This window comes from Muscardinus avellanarius, assembly GCF_963383645.1.
Source record: "Muscardinus avellanarius genome assembly, chromosome: 9".
Classification (NCBI taxonomy): Eukaryota; Metazoa; Chordata; class Mammalia; order Rodentia; family Gliridae; genus Muscardinus; species Muscardinus avellanarius.
This window is the reverse complement of record NC_137795.1, coordinates 68224567-68237981: the sequence shown is the minus strand read 5'-3', so window position 1 is coordinate 68237981 and position 13415 is coordinate 68224567.

The following is a 13415-nucleotide window of genomic DNA, read 5'->3' as shown; positions in this document are numbered from 1 at the left end:
TTAAGGTCTAATATACAGAATTATTAACTAAGATTGAAGAACCAGGAAATGAGTTAGTGGGGGGTACAAAATGTAAAAGGAGATAGAGCGGTGGTAGGAGCAGCCCCTGCCCCTAGGGGTGATGTACACAGCATGAAAGGTGGTGATAGATCTGGCAGAGGCCCCCTCCAGGATCCAGACCTCATGGGAGAGAGTACAACCATGTCACTGATGGCAGAGAGTCTTCCTGAGGCTATGTTTTAAAAAGCCATTCACAGAGTTTGCAGGCTGGTGACATTCTGATGCAAGACCTCTCATGAGAAATAGGGGAAGCTGCCCACAGGAAAATTCCAGGGGTTGCTGGAGCCTGGTGCTTCAAAAAAAGTCCCCATTCTAGGATCCTGTGGAGAACACATTGCTGCCAAGAAGAGAGAATTTCCTTTCTCCTGCAGCATTCCTCTGGTTCTCCCTTCTGAAAAAGCTTGACATCATGCCAGCTGGCAAAGGAGAAATATCTTTAGGGCCCAGTTCTACTGTCACAGAGCAGACACTGGAGGGAAAATTTGGAACTGAAAAGTGGTAAGTTGGTTAGTAGCGCACTTATTCAGTAAGGTTCTATAAAAATGTACTGTTTGGTATATTTTTCAATATTATTTCTATTACAATTACAAAGTCCTATTTGACTGATAACTATTTTGGGGGTATGCAGCCAGGTGAAAACATCTTAATTTTTCCTCATTCCCTTGCCTCTTTGCACTACTTCATGTGTCCTAGGAAAGAAAAGTGAGATGTGAGATTAGTCGCTTTGAGAGAATGAATGGGAACTTTTGGCTCACACCTGCCTTCTTCTCTGGGGGTCTCATACCCTGCTTACAGAGGCTGAGACTGAATGTCTCTGTTATGTAAGTCCAGATTCCAAAGCCCTTTCCACTTAAATTTAGCATCACAACTCCCACCCCCAAACATGGAATGCCAGGCAGTCAGCAGTGTCTGCATGTGAAGGCTCCTGGCCCAGTTCCAGACACAGAGTAAGTATTCAACACATGGCAGCTACTATGAGCAGGATTCTGCAAGGAAAACCAAGAAACATGCAAGGGACATCAAAGTTTACTTGGATGAAGAAAACTGAAAAGCAAGAAAAGGTAGAAAAAATGAATTTGGAAGAGATGGCAAATGGCCTTTATATCTGACTAGAAAGTGCAGAATTTATTTAGTTTGTACTGTGGACCCAAAGATTTTGGGCAAGAGGGTAATGTATCCTTTCATTCCTCTCTTTCTCTCTTTCTCTCTCTAGGAGTTTTTAACAAAGTACTTAACAAAAAATCTTTGAATGGCTGATTAAGACAACGGAGGCAGGGTACTGATAAGATTAAATTTAGCTATGTTTTTCTTTACTTAATATAAAAAATCATATTTTCTGTGTTTAAATACAATGTAATTTTAAAATGTAAGCCTGAAAATTATTGAAAGCCAGGGGACATAATTTGGGGGTTTCTCTATTTTTTGCAAAAAAAATATAGTAGTTCATAAAATATATTCTGGCACTGTGCACATGCCTAAATGGTATCATTCACACATTTTTTCATTTCAGTCCCCTGTTCTACAAAAGGCTCATTCATACACCTTGCCCATTTTAATTAATTTTTCTCCTTTCCTCTATACTTCAGAATAATTTTATCCTTTGTCAGTTATAGATGTTGCAAATATCTTTTTCCAATGGCTTTTTTTTTTTTTTTTTGCGGTACTGGAGATAGAACCCAAAGGCATTCTACCTCTGAGCTACACCCCTAGCCCTATTTTTTATTCTTTATTTTTTTTTTTTTTTTTTTTTTTTTTTTTTTTTTTGGTGGTACTGGGGTTCCTGGAAGCCCTTCTACCTCCGGGCTACACTCCCAGACCTATTTTTACATTTTTATTTGGAAACAGGGTCTCCTAAGCCAGCGCGCGCGGCTGGCTTCGAACCTGCGCGATCCTCCTGTCTCTGCCTCCCAAGCGCGGGGATTACAAGCGTGCGCCACCACGCCCGGCTTTTATTCTTTATTTTTGAAACAGGTTCTCATTAAGTTGCGAAGGGCCTCACTAAGTAGCTGAGACTGCCCATGAACAGCAATTTTCCTGTCTCAGCCTCCTGAATGCTGGGATTACAAGTTTGCACCACCACCCCTGGCGGCCTCTCATTTCTTAACTGTCTATTGCAACTTTCACTAAATAGAAATTCAAATTCCAGCCATATATTTGGGGCCTTGAGGTCTGATCTAAACATTTCTTCCCCATAGATAACGTCACAGAAATACCCCCTCCATCTTCTTTCATATCCCCTATAATACAACCTTTAACAATTAGGCTTTTCATGTACCTGGACTTTACTTGGGATCCAGCTCTGTTCTGTCTCTTTGATATGCTTTTCTATTTTGATGTTAGTTTCAAGCTAAATTTACTCTTACCAGTATTGAGATTACAAGGATGCACAACCACGCCCACCTTCACATTTATTTTAATTAATTAATTACTTTTTTGTGGTACTAGGGATTGAACCCAGGGGCATTATACCTCTGAGCTATACTCCTAGCCCATTTCACCTTCCTTGCATCCTCATAATCTCAATACTTGGGAGGGTGAAACAGGGTGATCACAGGTTTGAGGCTAGCCTCCGCTACTTAGTAAGGTTCTCTGTAATTTAGTGAGACCATGTTTCAATATAAAGAGTTAAAAATAGGTCTAGGGGTGTTGCTCAGAGGTAGAATGTCCCTGAGTTTAATCCCCAGTACAAGAAAGAAAGAAAGAAAGAAAGACCCTTATCTTTACCCTTATTTTCAAAATTTTCTCAGCTACATTCTTCCAAGCTTCGCTGATCTAGTGTTCAACTTCTAGCTCAAACTCTGTACTCTGAGGTGTGAGGGTCAGGACTCTACAAATTGTATTTCTCTTTTCTTTTTTAGAAATTTTTATTGCTGCATTGTATTCCTACATCTTAATGGGGTACAAGATGGTAGAGGCATACATGCACACATCACTCATTTAGCCCTTCCCAACTCCCATCCCAATCACTCTCCACTCCCTCCTTCTCATGTTTGGCTTAGTGACTGACTTTGATATGTTTCTAATGCATGTATATCTATGTTTATAGCTACACAGTTCACCATTGCCAAATTATGGAACCAGCCAAGATGTCCATCAACAGATGAATGGATTACAAAACTTTGGGATATGTACACAATGGAATTTTACTCAGCCATAAAAAAGAACAAAATTACATCATTTACAGTGAAATGGATGGAACTGGAGAGCATTATGCTAAGTGAGGTAGAGATTAGTCAATCACAAAAAGTAAGAAATCAGTATTTCTCCTTTCTAAAGTAGCTTTCTGTTCGGCTCTGCCATTAGGGGGCGCTAAAGGATGACTGGAAGGAGGAAGCCAAGGGACTGGAACTCCCCGGCTGTCATTATTCCTGTTAGCTTTGCCCAGACAAACTTCTTCACCCCGACAGCAGCAGTTAACTTCATTTTGTAATGTTTCCCATTATCCCCAAATCTGCTTCATCATGCGGCCTCAAACACATCAGGATCTCCTAGGGAGTCACAAGAGAGTCATCAGTGTCTGCCCAGAGGTGCCCCCTCCTTGAAGACTGAATTCCAGCTCCACAAGACCCTCTAACCCTTCCCCCTCATTCCTGTAGCCCAAAACCTATTGCTCTCAATTTGCTGCTTCTTCTTCATTAGCCAGGTATTTACCTGGCTAACAATTTTATAAATCTTAAATTCCCTATTAAATTAACTGTGGACCAGACTTTTGGGGGAAAAAAAATTCTAACTAAATCCTGAGAAATATATATATGTTACAGAATCTGTCAAATTTAACAAGAAAAAAATAAATGATATTTTTATTCCAATTGTCTTAAATCTGTGATATTTTTATTCCCAAAACCCTGTATATATAATTTAGAGATAATTTATTTTGAAACATTATTAAATTGACCATCCTAATTTGTGATACCTGTATGAGTCAGCTTTTCATCACCATGACCAAAACACCTGACACAAACATCTTGGTGTTGAAGGAAAGGCTTATTTTGACTCCCTCCCAATTTAGAGGCTTCAGTTCCTGGTAGACCAGCTCCTTCGCTCTTGGCCTGAGATGTGGTAAAACATTGTGGCTGGAGGGTGTGATTGAGCAAAGCTGCTTAGCTCAGGACAGCTGGGAAGGTGAGGGGGATAAACCCTCCCAGAGCACACCCGCAGTGACCCGCTTCCTCAAACTAACTTAGGAAGCTGTCTTGTAGGAAAAATCTAAGATTACAAAAACAGAGTTAAGTACAAAGGTAAGTTCGTTTTGAATGAGAAAAAATAAAAATAAATTGCAAATTTTTTAAAGATTGTAATATCAAATATATCAAAAAATCCAGAAAGATAATTATTCTTGTTATTTTATTAACAGTACAACTTACCTTTGTAATACTCCTTTACTTTTTTACAGGATATTTATTAGTAACATATTCCTATGACAATTTTGCAATACTTTTCTTCATTTTAATTAATACTTCACAAAATACAATTTGGGAGTGAACACTTAGTATTTTTTCCTTTTCATCTTACAGTGCATGAGTACCTATGTGTCTCTGGCAAAGAAATAAGTATAAAAGCCCTGGAATGAGGTGGGACTGACAGTTCTTCACCCAGGCCTTGGGTTTTAAGGCTATACTATACTACCCGGGATGACCAGGTCCTGTAAGCCAGGCGAGGGTCAAAGGGGACCATTGGCAGAAAGTATTCTGCCCTACCCTAAAATGTGGCCCCACGCAGGACTGAGGTCTCTCAGAACTGGCTGTGTACCTAATTTCCACCTAACCCCCACCTCGGGATAACAGAAATGATTTTGTCATTGTCATGGTTTGGATATAGAATGTCTCCTGAAGCACTCATATATTAATGTGTAGAGTTGATAAATTAAGTCACAAGAGTTGTAATCTCATGGGTGGATCGATTTATTGCAATGGATTTACTGGGTGGTAACCTGGAAAGGTGGGGGTGTAGCTGAAGGGAGTAGGCTCCTGGGAGTGTGGCCTTAGAGATGGTGCTGTGTCTTAAATCCTCTTGCTTGCTCTCTCTGGCTTTCAGTTTCCATGATGTAGAAACAGGGCTTTGCTCTCTTACTCTTTTTCTGCCTCCCACCACCATTCCCTGAGCTCTGCTGATGCTGCCTGACATGGACTGAACTCCTGAAGTCTCCATAACTGTGAGCAAATAAATCTTCCTTCTTCTATGTTGTGTGGTCACGTTGATTAGGATTATATCAGTAAGAATGCTGACTGAAACAGGAAGAGCAGGGTGGGGAGGGGAAGAGGATTGAAACCTCTTTACTGTTTACCTACTATTTTGAAGCCAAAATTGCTCAACTTTTCCTAGATCACTTTCTAAATATCGATAAACTGAGACAGTTGAAAGAAAAATGCCCTGGGCTTGTCTTGCCTTGGGACTTATGTGATATTTTTATAGAATTATTAGAAAACTAATTGAGTCTTTTTTAAAAAAATGCATTAAAATTCACTTTTTATTATTGATAAGTTAAAAAATCTATTCAGTTTCCTATCTTATTCTTGGTAGGACATAAATATTTAAGGTTATTATCAATTTTAAGTTACTCTGTAAAATCTTTTTTTTTTTTTTTTTTTTTTTTTTTTTTTGGTGGTACTGGGGTTCCTGGAAACCCTTCTACCTCCAGGCTATACACACCCAGAACTTTTTTATAATCCTTTTTTTTATTTGGAAACAGGGTCTCTTAAGCCAGTAAGGTTGGTTTGACCTGCAAGATCCTCCTGTCTCCGCCAAGCGCAGGGATTACAAGCATGCACCACCACGCCCGGCTAAAATCTTCTTATATATAAGATTTCAGAATATTTCAGTGGCTGACAACTCATAAAATACTTTTTAAATTGGTCATATTCAACTAGTTGTCACTGACATATAGTAGCATATAATGAATATTGTATTATATTTGTGAGTGTTAAGTATTTTATGTCAAGTTATTAGGAAACCTAAGAGTTTTTTCCAACATTTTTATTTATTTTATTTTATTTTTATTTTTTTGGTGGTACTGGGGTTCCTGGAAACCCTTCTACCTCCGGGCTACACTCCCAGACCTATGTGTGTGTGTGTGTGTGTGTGTGTGTGTGTGTGTATATATTTTTTTTTTTTTTAATTTGGAAACAGGATCTCTTTGCGCCACCACACCCAGCTTTCCAACATTTTTATATGACTCATTCTTCAAGCATTTTTCTGAAAAGGGTGTATAGAATCTCATCTACAAATCTTGATATATCTTTTTCTCCCCCAGGTCCATTCACTGTTGCTTTATATAGTTTAAGCTCTATTTTTATATACATATGAGTTTATAATTAAATTTTTTGGTCAATTCTATTTTTAAATATATAATGCCGAGCCAGGCATGGTGGCACACATTTGTAATCCCAGGATTTGGGAGACTGAGACAGAAAGATTGCACTTTGTGGTCAGCCTCAGCTACTTGGTGAAGCCCTTTGCAACTCAGTGAGACTCTGTTTCAAAATAAAGAATAAAAAATAGGGTTGGGGTGTAAATCAGAGGTAAAGGCTCCTGGTTCCATCCCCAGTACCGCAAAAATAAACATGTCTGTATATAATATATACAACTATATGTGTGTGCGTGTGTGTGTGTAGTTGTCATATAATTTATTTTGGTCGTAAATTAATTTTCCCTGATACTGCATAGTTACCAAAGCATTATTTGGTTCATTTTTGTGGCACTTTTTTATTTTTTATTTATTATGCATTCTTTACATCGAATGTTTTTGTAAAAAACATGGTAATAATTTTTTAGTCTTTTAACTTCAGAATATCTATCTTTTTATTAGGTTTTTTTTTGTTGTTGTTGTTGTTTGTTTGGTTTTTGGTTTTTTTGCAGTACTGGGGATGGAACCCAGGGGCATTCTACCTATGGGCTACACCTCTGGTCCTATTTTTTATTCTTTTTTATTTTTTGAAACAGGGTCTCACTGGGTTACGAAGGGCCTCACTAAATAGCTGAGGCTGTCCGCGAACCATGATCCTCTGGTCTCTACCTCCTGAATGCTGGGATTACAAGCGTGTACCACCATGACCAGCCTTCATTAGTGTTTTAAGCATATTATACTAATATATATGGCTATTATATTAATATATTATATTTGGCTATTATATTAATATATTAATAGCCATTATATTAATATCATATTAACTTTTATTTTTGTTTTCTGTTTTTCTGTTTTTATATTTGGTTCAAATTTTTTTCCCTGCCTTCCATTGAATAGACAAATTGATATTTGTTTGAAATTTAAGGTTCATATATAGTTTCTCAATAGATGTCCTTGAGCTTTCCTCCAAGGAAGTCAAAAATTTTAACACTTAGCACATATTCTTCTTTCTCTGTTTCTTTTTTTTTTTTACCCAAAGGCATTCTACCACAAAGCTACACCCCCAGAACCCTATTTTTTATTCTTTATTTTGAAACAGGGTCTCACTGAGTTGTGAAGGGCCTCGCTAAGTAGGAGCTGAGGCTGGCCGTGAACCATCATCCTCCAGTCTCAGCCTCCCTACTGTTGGGATTACAAGTGTACGCCAACACACCCAGCTCCCTTACTCTGTTTCTGTGGCAATAAACAAAGGTGGAAAAATGAGTCAAATCTTAGAAAAAGACTTATAATAACAATCCAATTGGTGCCACTATTATCAGTGTGAAAAAATTACTAGGGTCAAGTAAAACTAAGTCATGTATACCAACTAGTCAAGATAATATTATAATAATTCAAACAAGGTATAAGAAATTGATTCAGAGTTGGAAATGAAAATGTAAAGAAAATGATCTGAGATTTGCGGTTTATTAGTGATCAAATGAACTTAATCTCAATTTATGCATTTCACATATAAGCATAATAAACTCACACTGGACCAAATTTCCTTTTTTCTATGGAAATATTGAATTGAACATGAATGAATGAAAGGGAAATATCTGGTTGGAACTGAATTAAAATATGGGAAGAAAGATTTGAGCAAAACATCTTCAGCTGGTGAAATAGCAGTATTAGCAGCGGAATTCTAGGAAGCTGTGTCATGAGACAGAACAGTGCTAGAGTGAAAAATCAAGTGTATAGCCCAGAGATAGAAAAGCCCCCTGGGTTCCACCCTCGGTACCACAAAAAAAATTTTTTAATGAAAAGAAAAAATTGACACCATTTCACGAAAAGTGTAACAATTCAAACCATAGTTGAAGCCTGAGGAAATACTTTTATGAATAATTCTGCACGTATTTAGTTGCATGTCATAAATAATCTTTCACTGATTAATTCTTGCCTGCTTAATTACTAATGGTTGATGGCAAGCAGTTGGAATAAAAGTAAATCAAACTTGCAGAAGCAAAAGAGATGAAAAACTATATTTTGTTCATGAGATAAACACAGTGTACCTCAGAAAAAGTAATTAAAATAAATTATATTTCTCTATTTCATCAGAGTCACTATTTTGACCAACCTAGAGATAGTTTTGGAGACTATTTCAGGATAAATTAGCAACTTGTGTGTGTTGTGGTACTGGAATTGAAACCAGGGGCACTCTACCAATAAAGTATACCCCCAGCCCTAATTTATTTTCTATTTTAACAGAGTCTCATCAAGTTATGGCATACTAGCCTCAAAACTATGATCTTCTTGCCACATACTGAGATTACAGATGTGCACCACCAGTCCTGGAAAAGCTAACAAATTTTTAACCTCATTTTTCCATTGTCACAATCATTCAGAACCTTTCCTTCCTCCATGGAAGGGAACATCTAGAGAGCAGAGTTTTAAGAAAAAAGGTAAAGGATTTTAAGATTGAGTTTCCCCAATTTCCATAATTTCAGATGTTTGAAATCAGAATTTACCAAGGTTCATTAATTCAACACACATTTGTTGAGCTCCTAACAAGCAAGCCTTATACTTTTAGAAGAGATGCAAGAACTCTAAGACCGGGTTCCTGCTCTCAGGATCTTCATGAGCTAAGATGGCAATGGAAGTGTGTATGTAAATTTGCAAGAGAGCGCACTGGGGATTCAAGGGAAAAAATAATGACTTCTGCTGAATATCTACCCTGAGTCAGATCTAGTCAGGTCTCCTGTAAGAACATGGAGATGAAGTCTGTGCAAGTTAATCTGTATTATCTACTTGACTGGATTATGAAACATCTAAGAGTATATGTGACTTCAGGTGTTTTGTTGCTATGATTGGCTTATGGAATGCCAGACTGAAGAGGAAGCCCTGCCCTGAATGCAGGCAGCACTGTTCTCATAGGTGGGGGAGCTGGGTAAAAAGGAGAAAGCTGTGTGAATGCATGCGTGGTTCGTCCTGAGAGAAGTGCGTCTGCTCTGGCCTGTGATATTGGCCCTTCAACCATTTTGTTCTTTGAACTGGATTTTCACCATCATTTCCTTGAGAGTTTCCTGACCTTTACATCTTCAACTAAGACTGCATTATCATTCATTCCTATTCTGAGACTCCAGCTCTTGGACCACATGAACCAGTGATTCCTCTGGCTCTGTGTGTGCAGGTGGCCAAATGGGATTACACTACTTTGGACATAAGCCGATCTCACAAGACCCATTTTACCATTTATATGTTGTGTGTGTTCTGTTACTCTAGGAACCCCTGACTAAAAAACACTGAAGCATAAACTTTAGTCACTAGGCCTCTGCTTTAGAATACAGATGGGCCCTGAGTCACAGAGGTGCCACTGATGATTCTCTAACTTTACAGTAATGTGAAAGCAAACTCATACTAAGTCCTCATTATATAACACAGTCGTGTCTGATAGGAAAGGTCAGTTCTTTGACCAAAGCCACAAAGCTACTAGACAACAGAGCCAGGATTCACACTGGACCCACCCTGTAAGCAAAGAAAATCCAATAGTATAATCAGCTCCTAACTCTAACCTGAGAAGTCTTCTGGCTCTATTCTAGAATCTTGCCTTATAGTAAAGCCTGACAATGTACACACAACAATACACACACACACACACACACACACACACACACACACAGAGTCAGACCTAACTATTCAGTTCTTTATTCTTACATATTAGTAAACGACGAAAGATCACCAAACATATGGGAAAGCACAGCTGCATGCTGCATGAAAGAAAAAATGTATTCAGGTTGTTTGCCCTGTATGTCACAGATAATTATGGGAACAGAAAAGAGTGCAAGGAGGGAAAAAATCTTTAAGAACTAGGAGAATCTTGAAAAGATTCTTGAATATCTTGAAAAGATATTTTATCCAAACAAAAGTGAGATTTTAAAACAAAGAAGCAATTACAGAAAAAGTAGCATAAATATTTAAGTAATTGCTCCAGTTTAAAAAATCAGTAAGAATAATTGGAGAAGGGGAAGTAAGAATTGCTCCCAAATACAAAGCAAAAAGATAAAAACTTAGAATAGGCAAAAATTTTTAAATACACAAAAGATGAAATCAAAAGCCTACTACTTAACTAATAATGACTCCAAGAAGAATGAATGGAGAGGTCAGTACAGAATTGAGTATAAAAATAATAGAAGAAAATTTCCTGGCCAAAGACAAGGCTCAGAGTGCCAAACTCAAAAAGCAATATGTATTTTTAAGATTTAGATGCAATCTCATGAAGTGTCAGACTTCCAAAAACAAAGAAAAGATAGTAAAAGTTTCCAAAAAGATGAAAAAAATCAACAACAAAACCACGTTGACATTGGTGTCTTTAGAAAGCACTAATACGCCAAGCATAGTGGCGCATGTCTGTAATCATAGTATTTGCGAGGCTGAGACAGGAGTATTGTAGGTTAGAGGCCAGCAGCACATGGTAATTTAGCAAGACCCTGTTTCAAAATAAAAAATAAATAAGAGTGGAGGTGTAGCTCAGAGGTAGAATCCCCTGGGTTCGATCTTAGTACCATAGAGAAAGGAAGGAAGGAAGGAAGGAAGGAAGGAAAAAGAGAAGAGAAATAAACACTGGTGGTATAGCTCAGAGGTAGAATGCCCCTGGGTTCTATCCCCAGTACCAAAACACAAACAAACAGAAAAAAATTGTAATAATGATGGATTTTTATAACCTCGACACAATGTTCTATTTCTTTTTTTTTTCTTTTTCTTTTTTTTTTTTTTTTTTTTGGTGGTACTGGGGGTGGAACCCAGAGGCTTTCTACCTCCGGGCTATACTCCCAGACCTTTTCTATATTTTATTTGGAAACAGGGTCTCACTAGGTTGCTGAGAGCCTCACTAAGTAGCTGAGGCTGGCTTCGAACCCGTGCGATCCTCCTGTCTCAGCCCCCAAGCACAGGGATTACAAGCGTGCGCCACCACACCCGGCTACAATGTTCTATATCTAAGAGCACAATATATTGCATTAATGACATCCTTTAAGGGATTTGATATACTCATTAAGAAAATATAAGCCCAGTGTCTTATATTTGGCACTCTGATATCAACATATTCCTCATTTAAAATTTTACTTGCAAATTAAAATCAGCAGGCACCTATTAATGCCCTCAGAAACTTCTTCACTTCATAGATTCCCAAACTCATCTTGAGGGGGATGGGAGACTATAGGATCCAGGGAGGTGATAGTAATCTCAGGTGTAATTGTGGGACACTCAATAAAAATAAGGGGGCCCTGGAAGCACCCAGGGGTCCCCTGTGTGGTTTTTTCTCTGAAAAGTGAGCAATAAGCCAGTAACTTTGGGAATCTAGTCTAGATGTTTTGACAACCTCTTCTCTGCTTTCCTGGAGCCTCTAAACCACTTATGATGGCTATGGCTATAAATTGCCCCTGGATTTCCGATGCAAAAGAGGAGCTTTGGGCTCCACATTATTAAAACAATAAATAACCAGATGCCCTCTTCCTCTCCTGAACTTGAGCTTTCACAGACCTTGATCGGGAGACCCACCATATCCAGATGTTAACTATGCTTTCAGTACTGAAAACAGCACCTTACCAGTTCGACTTGGCTTCTGATGCCTCCATAATACAGGATGGAGCCAAACCTGGGGTCATGTGCAGGAAGGAAGGGGTGACTCCTCCTGTCCTCAGTCCCTGGCCAAATACCATTCCTCCTTTGGAATTAACTGAGTGAACAGTAAGACTATGCAAATGCACTCTTAACCACCAGAGGTACTGTGCTTCGTGGATTTTGCTTTTTTCCAACTCTAGCCAGAGTTCCCCTAATAAAGGGTGGGACCCAAAAACAATATGGCTGCTTCAGTTGACAGGGTACTAGGTATCTTGCTCCTTTCTCCACATTCATTTATTTTTGTAGAGGGTGAGGGGCATTCTACATCCGAGCTACATCTCTGAGCTGGTAGAACCCAGGAGCATTCTCACTCTGAGCTACATCCCCAGCCCTGTTATTTTTTATTTGAAAACAGGTTCTCACTGAGTTGCTAAGGGCCCTGCTTAGTGGCTGAGGCTGACTTTAAACCTGTGATCCTCCTTTCTCAGTCTTCCAAGTACTGGAATAACAGGGGTGTGTCCCACTCTCTGCCCTTCTCCTCATTTATTATGAGATATAGGAGTCATTACCAAAATAAATTGTCCTTTTCAAAATAATAAACTCCAGGAATCTTTTTCCTCATACCACCCAAAATACAAATCAAAATTACACATATTCTAAAGCTACAATATAAAGCCTTTGGAGTAAAAACATTACTAATAGTAAGCAAAACATACATTTCACTTCTTTAAATATAGAATATGGGTTCTTGAAGAAATTTTATGTTTCTAATAGGTCCCAGATCACTAGTTTAATTGAGAAACATAATGGTCTCTTCAAATGACTCCCTTTTCAAGTCCAGCTCAATAAATACACTCTAAGTAAGGTTCTCTTTTACCCAAACTCCACCTATCTTTACACATTTTCAATCTTGCTGTCATCTCACAACGTCCAGATAGAGGTCAACTACTCCACTGGAACTCTTCAATAATAGTTTTGCCACAGGCTACACAGCTACTCATTTACTATAGGACCTGTTTAAACCTAAACTTCCAACAAAAAGACAATCAAATTATATCATTTGGGAGGCTGAGACAGGAGGATCAAGGTTTGCGGATAGCTTCAGCTCCTTAGTGAGGCCCTTTGCATTTCAGTGAGACCCTGTTTCAAAAGAAAGAATAAAAAACAGGGCTGGGGTATGGCTCAGAGGTAGAATGTTCCTGGGTTCCATACCCAGTACTGAAAGAAAAAAAAGACAAAATCCCAATTAAATGTAACTGCACAATTTATGTGATATGTTGATTGTATACTACTAGTTTGGGCACTTGTGCTAGCTTACAATCCAGAGACCAATCTCAGTTCAAGTGGATACCCACTTAAAAAGACACCCCAAGCCAAATGCTGTGGTGCATGCCAGTAATTATGAGGCTGAGACAGA